The sequence below is a fragment of the Chrysemys picta genome, chromosome 13, assembly GCF_011386835.1.
Source record: "Chrysemys picta bellii isolate R12L10 chromosome 13, ASM1138683v2, whole genome shotgun sequence".
In the NCBI taxonomy this organism is placed as follows: domain Eukaryota; kingdom Metazoa; phylum Chordata; order Testudines; family Emydidae; genus Chrysemys; species Chrysemys picta.
Genome location: NC_088803.1, coordinates 14,299,121 through 14,314,803, shown reverse-complemented (window position 1 = coordinate 14,314,803; position 15,683 = coordinate 14,299,121). Strand labels below are relative to the sequence as shown.

General features: G+C 47.4%; 1 protein-coding gene and 1 long non-coding RNA gene across 3 annotated transcripts in view; one reads left to right on the top strand and one right to left on the bottom strand.

The window, feature by feature from the left end:
* Nucleotides 1–4,599, bottom strand: part of LOC122173089 (glucose 1,6-bisphosphate synthase-like) — a 72,438-nt gene extending 67,839 nt beyond the window's left edge. The window contains exon 1 of one of the 2 annotated variants that reach the window (XR_010592187.1): nt 4,579–4,599. The gene's annotated coding sequence lies outside the window, so the exon portion shown is untranslated. The remainder of the gene's footprint in view (nt 1–4,578) is intronic. The other variant, XR_010592185.1, reaches the window with a different exon arrangement.
* Nucleotides 4,600–10,758: 6,159 nt separating this feature from the next.
* LOC135975547 (uncharacterized) lies at nt 10,759–15,012 on the top strand. Its single transcript, XR_010592462.1, has 3 exons — nt 10,759–11,101; nt 11,852–11,961; nt 14,461–15,012. It is a non-coding gene; the product is annotated as an uncharacterized LOC135975547 (long non-coding RNA).
* Nucleotides 15,013–15,683: the final 671 nt, after the last annotated feature.

Below are 15,683 nucleotides of genomic sequence, written 5' to 3'. Positions count from 1 at the left end.
CTCCCATGTTGACAAGACGAGACCCGGGGTCCTCTGCAAGACACCTCACTTTTATAGCAGCTTTCCTCTTATGCAAATCTATACTGGATTCAAACTCTGTGTCTGTGTCCATTGGTCCTTTGTGCTGCTTTCTTTTGAGTGTTGTCCCAATGCTGCAAAGAGGGTGTTTCCAAAAGAAGGTGCTTGCTTCTAACCCCCGAGGCCGTCAGTATGTCTGCTTGTCTTTAATGAGCCCACTTGACACGTTTTATTGTCCTTGGGTCTGGCTCCCAGCCGCTCTCCAACAGTTGAGGCTGTCTGGAGGTGCTGCCTTCCATGCCTTGCTCATTCACACCTCATTCATTCAACAGGGCAATTGATTAAGGGGGGAGGGGAGAGCTCTTGTTCTACTGCTAGCAAAAAGAATTTTTTCTTCTATCTTATTCTATCTTTAGGGGCTATAATATTATACCAAGGGCAATGTAAAGTTTCTAAATGAGGTTTTGATACAAAGTCCCATGAAAACAGAGGTCACACGTGGGTAGACCCACCACAAGGTTATATGAAGAGGCACAATGTAAAGTCATATGAAAATTATCAGAGATTTATCTACATTGTCCCCCTTTTGACCTCTCAAGAACAATTCTTGAGTGGTCACCATATAAATCTTTTGTATTTGTTGCAAACAAGCCAAACAATTATAACCAGGTGAATATAACTAAAACTATTACAATTGACTAAACACCAGATATAACATAAACACAAATGCAAACAATTATAATTATAATAATTGGAAATACAACAAAACCATTACCATTCCAATAATTGGGTACATTGACAAACAAGATGAGGCCCAAGTTTGATGCTGCAATAGCCATCAAACAATAAAAGTCACTGAGGTCAGGACCTTCTTAAGCACACACAACAAATAAAATTTTGTAGGAGTACCACAGTTGTCATGCAAGGTTAAGCTGATTTGGACTTAAACTAACATTTAGTTGCTAAAACGTTGTAGAATTTCCTATTTTTAACAGTTGTTTTCAGAGGTTTCTGGGGACCTGAAAGATGGGGCCATACAATTATGGGCCAAGGTCTTACAGGTTATGGGGGCCCAAGAACTACCCTCTAGGGTTCGGGGAAATAGAACCAGAGTGCATAGAGGAAAGTGTGGAATTAACAATACAAGCAAATGTAACTAACAATACAAATGTATTAAGAACAAAAATTAACAACAAAATGACTATTAGAGAACCTAACAAAAAATAAACCTGATGCATTGGGGACCAAAGTTTTTTGGACACAAGTGGTGATTGATAAATTGGATGGACATGGGGGAAATAGAGAGAGGAAAAGACATTTACCCTGTCTAGTGTAGTATTTCCTCTTTTTCTGGACCCAATGCTAGCACAGGACACCACTAGAGACAGACACAGAACATGCAACACAGAACACTGAACACAGACTTTGTCATGACACTATAACCATGGTATTTTATAACTCTTCAGCTGGTACCAGCTCTCCTGATGTTCTGGTTCAGAGCCTGAAAGATAGAAGCTTGGAAACAAATTAGCACAGTGCTTTCACCCTGGCAGAACCTGCTTGGTCTCTGCCACAGTGTGTTTGGTACTTGGGGCTGCACAAATGCTAATTAAGTGGTGCATTTCTTGTGAGTGTAAATTCTCCCTTTCTCTCAGTAAAAGGGCATTAACACTCCATCTAGAAAAAAAAAATTATGTTTTAAAATTTTCAGCCATTTTGCCATGGCCTGGAGATCTGAGGCAGAAGCAGGCACTGTTGTTAACTGTTTCAATGGCATTTTGGCCCTGGGAGGAGGAATTTACCCAAATATTTCAAATATCCCCCTTCCCAATCTCCAGAGGGGTCCCAAAGGTCTGCCCCCTTCTGGGGTCTCAAATGTTTCTTCTCCTGATGTTACTGCTGCTGTAAGATTTGAGAGTGCTGTTTTAACTCTCTGTACCCAACCTGTTTTTCAGTTTCTCTATCTGTTGCTTGCCTGGGCCCGATCCTGCTTTTTCCAATAAACAGTTCCTTTCCATGGGCACAAGCCTTGTTCCACTACCAATTTAGCAAGGAGGGTGGGCTTTCCAACTAGCCCCCACCCTTCCTGGTCCCGTTCCTTAAACATTTTCTTCAAAATTGTGAAATTACCACAATATTACTTACAAAAAACAAAACAAAACAAAAAAACAAACAAACATAAACCACACTACACTGCCCAAACTCCTATATCCTTCAGAGTTTGCCTTAACAGAACAAGATCTGTATCTTATGTTTTTAACCCACTCTGGGCCAGAGGGAGAGACACTAAGCCTCCCTCTGTATTACTCGGTCTGCTACCACCGAGGGTTCATACACCAATTATACAAATCCTTCCCCGGATTAGATCCTTCCCCGGATCAGAGTGAGAAACACTAAGTTCTCCTCTTTAGCTCCGCCTTGCTACGGCTGAGGGTGTATGTACCTCTACAACACAATTCAAACCTAAACTCCTATATCCTTCAGAGTTTGGTTAATCCTTCCCCGGATCAGAGTGAGAAACACTAAGTTCTCCTCTTTAGCTCAGTCATGAACACAATTTAAACCTAAACTCCTATATCCTTCAGAGTTTGGTTACTTAACTGAAAGTTTACGCTCTTTTTCCTCTAGTGCCAGGCTTGCTAAAGCTGGCGGTGTGCACACCAGTTTTGTAATAACTGTGGATTCTATGCTTGCTCCCCCTTTCGCATTCTCCACCAAAATGTTGTACTTAAAGTACTGCACAGGATCTTTTCAGGGGGAATAAGACAAAACGCCACATTTATTAGTAATACATGTATTCATTAACACTGTATTATATGCATATAATATATTACACTTACACTCACACACACACACAAACCCATTCCGTCTTGTTGTTACCAATTAGTTGCTCCCCTTAACTTCACTGGCCAGGTGAGTTAAATGGGGGAGGGGGTGGAGCCGGGCTTCTGCCGATCCGGATCGATGCTCCCATGTTGACAAGACGAGACCCGGGGTCCTCTGCAAGACACCTCACTTTTATAGCAGCTTTCCTCTTATGCAAATCTATACTGGATTCAAACTCTGTGTCTGTGTCCATTGGTCCTTTGTGCTGCTTTCTTTTGAGTGTTGTCCCAATGCTGCAAAGAGGGTGTTTCCAAAAGAAGGTGCTTGCTTCTAACCCCCGAGGCCGTCAGTATGTCTGCTTGTCTTTAATGAGCCCACTTGACACGTTTTATTGTCCTTGGGTCTGGCTCCCAGCCGCTCTCCAACAGTTGAGGCTGTCTGGAGGTGCTGCCTTCCATGCCTTGCTCATTCACACCTCATTCATTCAACAGGGCAATTGATTAAGGGGGGAGGGGAGAGCTCTTGTTCTACTGCTAGCAAAAAGAATTTTTTCTTCTATCTTATTCTATCTTTAGGGGCTATAATATTATACCAAGGGCAATGTAAAGTTTCTAAATGAGGTTTTGATACAAAGTCCCATGAAAACAGAGGTCACACGTGGGTAGACCCACCACAAGGTTATATGAAGAGGCACAATGTAAAGTCATATGAAAATTATCAGAGATTTATCTACACCTACACTGAGGGGGGGGGGGGGGATCGATCTAAGATACGCAACTTCAGCTACAAGAATAGCTATGAGAATAGCGTAGCTGAAGTCGACATATCTTAGATCGATTTACCTCGGGTCCTCACAGCGCGGGATCGACGGCCGCGGCTCCCCCGTCGACTCCGCTTCCGCCTCTCGCTCTGGTGGAGTTCTGGAGTCGACAGGGAGCACGTTCGGGGATCGATTTATCGCGTCTAGACTAGACACGATAAATTGATCCTCGATAGATCGATTACTACCCGCCAATCCGGCAGATAGTGAAGACGTACCCTTAGACCTTCACTGACAAAACAAATGGGTCCAGCTTTGTCGCTTATACACATGGTGTCAAGGCTGAATCCCTACTCTGGCACTTCGAGTGCAGAAGGTGGAGGCTGGCAAGGATTTAAAAAAATCAATACTTGCCACTCCAGGCTTGTATTACACTCCCAAGATTACAGCTTTTCTCTGACCTTGTCTTGGTAAACGGTGCCATCACCCAAATGCAAAAAAACCCCTTGGACCCAGGAAGGAGCACTTGGGAATTCTTCCCTGTGGGGTATCCTCAAGCCCTTTCAAATCCTGCCCCTTTCTCCTCCCCTCCACCCCCCCGGGGAAGAGCTGAGAAAGAAAACAAAGGAAATCTGCTGTTGCCACCAGCTAATTAAACAACATGCACAAACCTCTTAGGACACCAAAAATCCAATTCTGTTCTTAAAAAAGGTAAATTTTGTTAAAAACAAAAAGGAAGAAAGTGCATCTGGAACTTAGGCTTTTTGCTAGATCTTAAAAGAAAACAATTACAAAAATTAAGCATCAAGATAGCTCTCTTGAGGTTCAGCTTCAAGGTTACAAGCAAAACAAAAGTATCTGGGGTTAGCACAGAGGAGATCCACAAGCCAAAATAAAGAAATAAACCTGATCGCGTCTAGTTAAACATTCCCTGTCCAATGATTTTTCTCGGTATGGAAGATGAATTTTCATACCTGGTTCCAGCCTTACACAGAATTGCTGCTCTGTGTCCCGTCTCCAGAGAACAGACACAGACAAAGAGAAGTTTTTTCCCCATTTTAAAAATGTTTAGCCCTCCCATTGGATCTTTTGGTCAGGTGCCCACTCCTTTTCCTTTAGCTGGGGAACTTTGTTAACCCTTTACAGGTAAAGCAAGCAGAGAACAGCCACCAAGAGGGACTTTTTAGCTAACTGGCTGGCTGGGTGTTCATAAAAGGGAGCCCCCCCCTTCATTTATTACACATGGTCACGCTACATCTGGCTACTTGTCCTACAGAAAACAGGCCCTGTGTGGAGTCCTCCCCATGGAGTCCCATTGCTGTTCTGCTTGTTCTCCTTGATCCAACCCTTCTCTGAACAAGTAGCTCACACAGTCAGGTCCTACACAAGCCAACATTCTGCTGGAAGCCATCAGAACCCTTCTTAGACTGTCAATTCTTGGGAGCTGGGCCTGTGTCTTCCTTTGTTTGCAGACAGAGCCCAGTATATTGTAGGTGCTGCCCGGATACATCATCATCCTCAACTCACCACGATTTCTGATCCTGACTATTCATTGCTCTGCAACATTGTTAATTTATCTACCAGGTGTTCCGTGTGGAGGGGTTTTGAATGAAGGTAGAATATTCTACCCGATGATGTTCTCTATCTAAATCCCTTTCACCCTGATATATATTTTTTCTCATTTTGGTTTAGGATTTCATTATGAAAAAAAGTTTCTTAAGACTCTTGTCTGTTCTTAGCAAGAGCATCGACTGGCATAACATGCCTGACTTTTTTATTTACAACTTTGCATCAGACACTGCAGGAGCCATAGTGGTGAGTAAATAATATACACAGGGTCCGTGTTGTTGGTTGGAAAAGATTGATGAACTGTGGAGAATACTTAGCTGCTAAACCCACGCTAGGGGTCCATGGAATCTGGAGAGTTGTAAAGAACTTTGTTGTATACACTGAAGCAATTATTTCAGTGTGTAAAATTGAGGTCAGTGCTGATTGACTGGAAATATTAGTGTGAATGGACAGAGAGAGGATGCTAGTTGGTGGGAAGTAGGAGATAAGTGGACAGAGATGGATGAGGAAATGAGGGAGTGAATTTGTGGCTGGGTAGAAAGGGATGAGATCCCTTTGGACAACAACACTGGCTGAGTAGCTTCATGATCTGGGAGCTCTTCCATCAGAAAGGAAGATCCTGGGTTTTGGCTGGGCTCCTTGTTACTTTTGGAATATCTGATGTTCTTTTAGCTGGGGATTTATTGGAGACTCCGGAGAAGCCTGTGGCTAATTTAGCCTTTTTCGAGGCCTCCAGAGTTAGCTGTGATGCCAGGGCTTTGTATAACCTCCTCAATGAATGTGTGAGGGAGTAGGACTGATGCTGGGAGCACTTGTGTCTCATTTACTATGTTTGCCCCTTTGTGACTTACAGGAGATGATTAAGAAAGAACCCCGGGACTCTCTCTCCAGCACCATACGGCTCCAGGCCATGGCCATCATTATTGAACTGAGGTAACATGACTTCTCATTTAACTGCCCAGCCTTCACACCTGGCTTCTCACTCCATGCTCGGTGCCTTTTTCTCTTTAGATGCTGAGGACTCTTTGGGGAGGAGCTGGGGGACTATTGCATGGCTGACTGATGATTTTCTATCCAGTAACATTGTAATCCTCTTTACTCCACATGTGATTCAAAGCCAAGAGTCTCTGCAGACATTTTGAGATGATTTTCTTTCTGGAGGTGTCAGCTGAGTCATTTCCTTCACTCTCTTCTGTAGCGTTTCTGAGCCAGATTTCCTATTCGGGTCACCAGTCCCTGCCCTCCTGTGCTTTTCCTGTATTCTGTTAATCTTTGCCAGTGTCTTACTCTTCTACATTGTTACTGTTCACATGATCTTGTTCTCTTGTATAGTCCAAATGTCTCTTAGTCTCACGCTCCTTCAGCATAACCCTCAGTTCATGTCCTCACCATCTGATGCCTCTGTTACGCTTCAGCACCTCAAAGTCCAATCCAGGCTTCTTCCTTTTACCAGCAAAAAGCATGTGGTGAAGGCCATGGGCTCCCACCAGAGAAGGGTCTTGCTGAGAACATTCCTCAAGAGCGTGTTTTCCCTGCCACTTCTAACCACATTGCAGGCGCAAGGAGTAATCAGGGGTACAAGCGCCCAGGACACAAAGGTAACTCAAGAATGGCTTCCTGTTACTTACTTTGGGCCCATATTGGTGATATGTGACTACACTGTCAGCGAAATTTCTCATGGAACGCCATTGTGGAGTTTCAGTTGGGGACTTTAACCCCGGTGACGTGGCCCTGATCATTCGTCCCATGCATACAGCAAGTAGCTGCCACATTCCCAATTATGAAAATGATCCATCCGTTTTCAATTTACTAGGGAACTACTGGGGATCCAATCTGGGTGGTGAAGCTAGAATGAGGCATGTGGAATGAGGAAAACGTACTTAGTGCTTGCCCCAGAAATGGGGCTGGCTATTGTTTGATCACTGACCAGATATTTCTGGTGTGTGGCACCTCCCACAGCTAGGTCCTCTTGCATGAAGGGGCTGAATAAAGTTGGGGTCCTGCGGCACTCGATACAGCCACATTTTCAGCCTGAACTTTACTTTAGTCCCTACTTTTGACCTGCAATTATTTGCAGTTACACCTTAGCTCACGTGGGCACCTGAAATACCTGATTTCACACCTAAATCCAGTATTTTGGCATCGAAGTGATCAACTTGACGGGTGAAAAGACCAGTAGGAGCAAAGCTGCGCCTTGAAATTGTGGGTGTAAATATGGTGGCAAATCTTTAAATATCTGACCCGTACTGTCAGAGTTGCTAAAGCTTTCAGTGCCTGCGCTTTTTAATTCTGAAAAGCGATTAATGGCCCTAAAGTTGAGGGGAGAGAAATTACAGACACTGGACCAAATTCACTACCAAAGTCAATAGAATTTAGAACACTTAATTTGCCTCACATCCTGCATGCTCACATATGCTCTCTCTAACCAAATCATTGGAGTGAATAGTATCTAAGACCCAGAGGAGTAAAGGGCAAAGACACAGGGCCGGCGCAACCCATTAGGCAGTCGCCTAGGGCGCTACAATTTCGGGGGTGGCGACCACAGCGGTATTTCGGCGGCGGGACCTTCCGCCGCCTCTGTGGGGGGCGGCATTTCGGGGCGGGACCTTCCGCCGCCTAGGGCAGCAGAAAAGCTGGCGGCGCTCCTGCAAAGACAAGGTGATATATTTATTAAAGTGATCTTTTTTTCTAATGTTAAAAAATCTCATTTCAATGTAGGACTTTCTTTAGCTATAACATTTTCTTTACTCTCTGATAAGGGCTTTGCTGCATGTTATCTTCCCAAGGGAGGCATTGATGAATTCATTACATCAGGTTTGGGGGATGATTTGGAAGATGATGTCTTTCTGTTATCAGTTTCCTTTGGTTTATAATGGAAATGAGGCAGGGATATAACGATGCATCTGGCTTTCTGGGTGATTGTCAAGAGCACAGCTTTGAATTACGGCAGGCCAATATCAGTTGAAACATGAGGCTAGTTTTCTCGAGATTCCTGAAGGATTCACTGCCCAGAATAAATCTAAATACGGTTTCTCTTGTGCTCAGGGCACCCACATTATTGAATAAGTGAAGTAGCTAATTATTTAGCAACTATTGTGTACAAGAAGTACGGGCCAGACCCTTCGCTGGTATGAATCCGTGTAGCTTCACGCCCGCTGATGGAGCTATGTCAATATGCACTCATTGAGGATCTGGCCTTATTTTTATAGACCTTCTCTTAGGACAAGGTCTGAACTATAAATTCTATTGGTTTATGACTTGGAAGCCAGAAAGGACCATTCGATCATCTAACCCAGGGGTGGCCAACCTGAGCCTGAGAAGGAGCCAGAATTTACCAATGGACATTGCTGAAGATCCACAGTAATATGTCAGCAGCCCCCCATCAGCTCCCCCACCCCACTCCCAGCACCTCCCGCCCTCTGGCAGCCCCGCTGATCAGTGCCTCTCCCTCCCTCTCCGCACGTCCCGATCAGCTGTTTGGTGGCGTGCAGGAGGCTCTGGAGGGGAGGAGCGATGGCACGGCAGGCTCAGGGGATGAGGCGGGAAGGGGTGGAGTGGGGGCAGAGCCTGTGGCAGAGCCAGGGGTTGAGCAGTAAGCACCAGTAGCGTAGCTAGGGTGGAAGCGGGGCAGCGGCCACTCCCCCACCGAGCACAAGTGGCGCCTTTTTCATTTTACTCACCCGGGAGCAGAAAAAAAAAGGTGCCACCTGCTGCGGCGCTTTTACTGACGGGGCAGCGCTCCGGGTCTTGGCAGTACTTCGGCGGCGGGACCTTCACTGGCTCCGGGTGTCTTCGGCGGCACTGAAGCTTCATCGCCGAAATGCCGCCGAAGACCCGCAGAGCGAGTGAAGGTCCCGCCACCGAGGTGCCGCCAAAGACCCGCAGAGCGAGTGAAGGTCCCGCAGCCGAGGTGCCGCCAAAGACCCGCAGAGCGAGTGAAGGTCCTGCAGCCGAGGTGCCGCCGAAGACCCGCCGAGTGAGTGAAGGTCCCGCAGCCGAGGTGCCGCCGAAGACCCGCAGAGCGAGTGAAGGTCCCGCCACCACGGTGCCACCGAAGACCCACAGAGCGAGTGAAGGTCTCACCGTCGAGGTGCCGCCGAAGACCCGGAGCACCGCCCTGTCAGTAAAAGCACCGCAGCGGGTGGCGCTTTTTTTTCCCCACTGCCCCTGTTCCCTCCACCTGGCTACGCCCCTGATGAGCACCCCCGGGCACCTTGGAACGTTGGCGCCTGTAGCTCCAGTCCCGGAGTCGGTGCCTATACAAGGAGCCGCATATTAACTTCTGAAGAGCCGCATATGGCTCCGGAGCCACAGGTTGGCCACCCCTGATCTAGCCTGATTTCTTGTATAATACAGGCCAAAGAATTTCACTTTGTGATTCTTGCCTCAAGCCCATAAGATAAATTATTTGTATAATCCACAGCTTTGTGGCGCTGAGCATAACGGTTCCCCCTTCTTTCAGGACCTCTTCATTGGAACATTGCAGACCCTCCACGAGATGCTCCAGAGTCTGATTTTAGAAAATCCAGTTCCAGCTGAGCTAGAGATGATCTTGCAGGTAAACAGGATCTGGAGATGCCGGTTGGAGGATGGTAAGGTAGGGAAGAGGAACAGGAAAATCTTGTTAAGAGCTTGTGAGGGAAAGGAGAGTTAAGGAAAGAACGGAGTGCCCCATCTCCACAGGGTTCTCCTATTAGGGCATATGTGACAAGGTTCATGTAGCACGGGGGAGTCTTCTATTTCCATCTGTGAGGTCTGACAATCTCCTCCATTGTTACCCTCAGTTTCTTTCCTGTCTCCTGGTGGCCCTTACATCACAGTGTCCTTTCCAAATGAGGACGTTATTCCCTTTACTGCCCATCATTGCCACTCCTGATGCAATTGGAGGGGTCGCTGCCAGGACTCTAGTCCCCCGTGAGGGCTGGCACCCGGCCTCCACAGAACTCCCAGCTCCAGCTGTCCCACAGTGAGAACCAATGGGTGCAATGGGAACCAAGAGTGCCGCTAACTACAGAGCATGAGGGCTGGCCCAAAGTCTGCAATATGAAAGAATAGAAGTTTTCCTCCAGCTGCTCTTATTTTGCTGAATGAAATGCTGGATTGTGTGGCTTGTCCAGACAAGACTTGGCCCTTCCCTTCCTTACATAGGACCCAATCCTGCATCCATTAAAGGCTCGATTCAATGCTCATTGAAATCAAATGGGGACCTTTCCGTTGACTTCAGTGGGCATTGGATCGGTCCTTAGATCAATGTCAAAACTTTCGTTGACTTCAGCGGGTGTGTGACTGGGCCCTCAGAGAGAAGTGCACTTTGCTTTCGTTCGAAGAGAAGAATTCCATGTGTATTTTGAGTCTGCACAAAGCAGACGCAGCCTGTATCTGTAAGAGTGAGATGATTCAGCCAGAATAAAGATTATCCTTTGGGGATCACTTGTATACACCCTTTCCCCCTGTTATTTTTAACCTCTCTTGTTTTTCCTGCAGCTCATGGACTCCTGGATGCAGTCCAGGAAAGATTGCTTGCGGGGGAGGGCTATATGGAGCAGCATGCTACTCCTAAACTTCGTGGCCACAGAAGTCAAACTGGATGTGAGTAACTCTTGACTTCTAGTGACCTGATTGCAAACTAGACCTACAGGGCACTCTCCCACGCCTCTTCTGAAGAGGGAGAGCTGAGGATCACGCCCCATTATAGAAAGGGACTGTGTGGATATAGACTCCTTGCCTAGGAGACACAGCCCGCTTTACCTGCAGTGGTAATGGATTCCTCCTCTTCTCTTTTGTACAATTAGGAAGCGTCTCCATTCACCAGGCTCGGACACCTGGTTGCAGTGCTGGGGATCCGCTGTGGGGATCCCGTCAAGGCGATCCGCTCAAAGGCAGCAGAGGCTGTTGGTTACCTCGTCTCTATTGCGTGGCGCCAAAAGAGTAAGAGAAGCACTGATGAGCATCTGAATCCCCCTCCTGGGAGCTAAATGCTAGAGACTTTCCTCAGGCAAAGCTCCCGTTCAGGATAGTGCCTGAGGAAGAAGTAGAGCATCTGGCTCGGTATTTGTTCCTTTGAACAGAGTGCTGGTTTTTTTGTGGCTCTAGAAACAAGCGTCTGATAGTCATCCCGTAATTCTAGCCCTGACTTTCAAAGAAAGGAAAGGGGAGGGGGGGAATACAGAGAAAGGCAACACACGTTACCGCAAACTGAGACTGGTAGAGCTCATTCCATCAGTGGGAATGGGAAGGGTCAGTAGGACACGATGATAAGGGATTAAACGCCATCAGACCAATTAGATCAGTTCGAGATGCCTGTACCCCGAACGCCCCAGAACTTTGATGGGTGTTGGAAATCTGGATCCAAATCTGGGGCTCAATTCATGACTGTGTTAATCCACTTCTATGCCACTGAAGTGTTTTGGCTAGATTCCAGTCACCACTTGATAGAGCCACTTTACTCTGGGGGTCAAGGCCCTGATCCAGCACAACATTTACGCACATCTGTAACTTTCATCAGGCGAGTAGTCCCACAGAAGTCCCTGGGATTATTCATCTGCTTAGAATAATGTACGTGCTTAAATCCTTTCCTGGATCAGGGCCAAACAAAGGGCTTTGTCCAGTAAAGAGGGATGAGAGCAGAAGCCAGGAAGCAGAATGGAAAGTTAAGAGTGTTATTAACATGTATTTCAGTTGCACAGTTGGACAGAAACAATGTGGAATGGACTGAACAGAGGAACAAGGAATTTCTGGCTGCTTGGAGCCCCACTGTGGTTTGCAACAGCCCCTCCAAGGTCGCAGAGGTAATCACAGCCTGGCACTAATGACCATTCTACATTGGTGTCAGTCCAATACGGTATCGAACAGCTCCAAACTACTTCCTGTCCCTGGATCGCCCATCTCTATTGTGTATGGCTTACCCAAGAATTACAGCTCCTGCCCTTACTCATGGCTAGAAATGACATGCTCAGAAAGAAACAAGATGGGTGAGGTCCAATTTTTTTATTGGATCAACTTCTGTAAGTGAAAGAGACAAACTTTGGAGCCATACAGAGCTCTTCTTCAGACAGAGACAGACGAGCTCTGTGTAGCTCAAAAGCTGGTCTCTCTCACTACCAGAAGTTGGTTCAATAAAAGATAGAACCTCACCCACCTTGTGTCTCTAATATCCTGGGACCGACACGGCTACAACAGTGAAGACAACAAATGCTCATAGAGTGATCTACTCTCTAGCAAGTGGTTCTCAATCTTTCCAGACTATTGTACCTCTTTCAGGAGACACTGATTTCAGTCCCAGGTGGCGGGGTTCGGGCTTCAGCTTGAGCCCCGGGCGGTGGTAAGGTGGCCGGGTGCCCGGTTTTCGACCAGAAAATCTGGTTGAAAAGGGGATCTGATAGTGTCCGGTCAGATCTACTGACGGACACCCAAAGTCCAGTTACTGTGGGTGAGGGAGGTGGGGAGGTGCCAGGTCATCACCCGCACCAGCCCCTACTCAACTGGGGCCGCCACCTACCCACATCATGCGGCTGCAGCTCCCAGCAGGCAAATTGCTCCTGACCTGGGCGGGGAAGAGGGGAAGAGCAGTGAGCAACAGTGGAAGGGGAGAAGAGGACCAAATGGGGGGCAGGGCCTCGGAGAGAAGAGGCAGGGCAGAAGAGGTCCAGCACTCCTGCATGAGTGTCTGGTTTTTAAATGTTACAAAGTTGGCAAACCTAGGCATTGGGCTTGGCTTGGGTTTCAGCTTCTGCATATATCTTAGATTTGCGGGGGCCCTGCTTGCCACCCCAATGGCGACCCTAAACTTGTGACCCTCCTAAACCCATCCCATGACCCCCCTGGGGGTTGCCACCCCCAGATTGAGAAACACTGATATAGTAGATAGAGCAGTATAAACAAGTCATTGTCTGTATGAAATGTTAGTTTGGACTAACTTTGCTAGTGCTTTTTATGTAGCCTGTTGTAAAACTAAGCAAATATCTAGATGAGTTGATGTACCCCCTGTACCCCCAGGGGCGGCAAGAGCCTGCACTCAAACTTCCTCCCAGAGCCTGCACCCCAAACCCCCTCCCGCACCCAGACTCCCTCCCAGAGCCTGTGCTCAAACTTCCTCCCAGAGCCTGCACCCCAAACCCCCTCCCGCACCCAGACTCCCTCCCAGAGCCTGTGCTCAAACTTCCTCCCAGAGCCTGCACCCCAAACCCCCTCCCGCACCCAGACTCCCTCCCAGAGCCTGTGCTCAAACTTCCTCCCAGAGCCAGACTCCCTCCCAGAGCCTGTGCTCAAACTTCCTCCCAGAGCCTGCACCCCAAACCCCCTCCCACACCCAGACTCCCTCCCAGAGCCTGTGCTCAAACTTCCTCCCAGAGCCTGCACCCCAAACCCCCTTCCGCACCCAGACTCCCTCCCAGAGCCTGAGGCAGGTGTAGGGGGAGGCAGGACTTGGACCCATTCTGGGCAATGCCAAAAATTATACAAACCTGCCGCCCTTGTGTGTACCCCCAGGGGTATGTGTATCCCTGATTGAGAACCATTGCTCTAGCAGATGGGTTCCCAACCTGGGGGGCACAGCCACCCTGCCTTTCCTTATTGCCAAATGGGACAGGGTCTTGGCTAGTTTGGAAGGGGACTCTGGGAGGGTCCTAGTATAGGAAAGGGAGTGTCCATATGGGGAAGGTTGAACGCCTACTGCTCTAGTACTTTGGGTTGTTAGAAGCTGTCACAACGAGGTCTGTACTATATAGGCTTGATCCAAAACCTATTGAAGCCAATGGAAGTCTTTCCATTGATTTCAATGGTCTTTGGGTCAGGCTGCAAGCCAGGAAGTATGGTGATGGTGTCGTAATCAGGACTTGGGTGCTGTATTTATGCTGGGATGTGTTGTAGGAGGGTATCACATACAGTCACAGTCAAAGACCGAGTACTGTAACAGTCATTACTAATATTACTACATGGATCCCGCAACTGCTGATATTTTAATGGTGACCTTTGCACCTCAGATGCCTGAGAAGTAGGTGTCTGACACCACTAAATGCACATCCTGACGTGCACGGCAGCACTCCTAGGTTGGCTACTGTAATGGTTTAACTAGTCCTCTTGCCTCACTGTGAGTGATATGCTTTCGCAGCAGAAGCCTCATCAGCCACTGGGGCCCTGTAATAGAAAGGAATAAAACAGAGCCTCTGAGAAGCTGGAGAGGACCTGCAACCCCCAGACAGGGCTTTCTCTGGGCTCCAGTAGTTATCAGCCCCCCGTGGAATCAGGACAGGCCTTTTGTAAATTACACTTTTCCCTGTATGCTTCAGCTCTTTGGAGTCTATTTCAACCCAAGAGAGAGGACAGATTTCATTCTGACTGTTATGGATGGCCTGACGAATCACTGCAACAATAACTGCCAGCCAACTGCAGAGGGATTGCTGTCTGCCATGGTGAACAGCGGTGGGACTAAGGTGGAGAAGGTATGGGGCGCTGCTGCTGAGATAGATGGAAACTAGAATTCCCAGTGCTGGGAACAGTCATACGTTCAGAGAGTTTAAGGCCAGAAGGAACCATCAGATCTTCTAGTCTGATTCCTGTATATTGGAAACATAATCCCAACTATACATACAAACGGAGGGGGTCTAAATCAGCTGTTACCACTCAAGGGTGGAGTCATCATGGACAATTCTCTGAAAACATCCACTCAGTGTGCAATGGCAGTCAAAAAGGCTACCAGAATGTTAGGAAGCATTAGGAAAGGGATAGATAATAAGACAGAAAATATCATAGTGCTTCTGTATAAATCCATGGGATGCCCACACCTATAAATTCATGAATGGTGTGGAGAAAGTAAATAGGGAAGTTTTATTTATCCTTTCACACACACACACACACACACACACAGACACACACACACACACAAACCTGGGTTAATACAAACCTAAGGAAATATTTCTTCACACAACACAACTCGTAACTCATTGCCAGGGGATGTCGTGAAGGCCAAAAGTATAACCAGGTTCAAAAAAGAATTAGAGAAGTTCCTGGAGGACAGGTCCATCAATGGCTATTAGCCAAGGTGGTCAGGGGTGCAACACCTTGCACAGGGTGTCCCTACGCCTTCTGATTGAAACTGGGACTGGGTGACAGGGGCTGGATCACTCGATAAATTGCCCTGTTCTGTTCATTTCTTCTGAAGCATCTGGCACCAGCAGAAGACAGGATACTGGGCTAGATGGACAATTGGTCTGACCAAGTATGGCCATTCTTATGTTACCCCTGTATTGTGCCTAGATAGGACTCATCTCCTTTGAGCCATTGATATGTGGTCTTTGCGACAATGCACCTTGTAAGGCTCTGAAATGAGCCCTGCCAATAATATAGGAAATTGTGACTTTTAGGCAAAACCTAGAGGCTAACTCTGATTCTCCAGGGATGCTGAGGTTCCCTCTTGCCCCAGCTGCAGGATGGGATGAGAGTCTTTTCCCGTCTCATCTGGTTCCCTCTCTCTCAGGCAGCAGACCTTGTGGCTGGGGTTTACAGCCGGTTG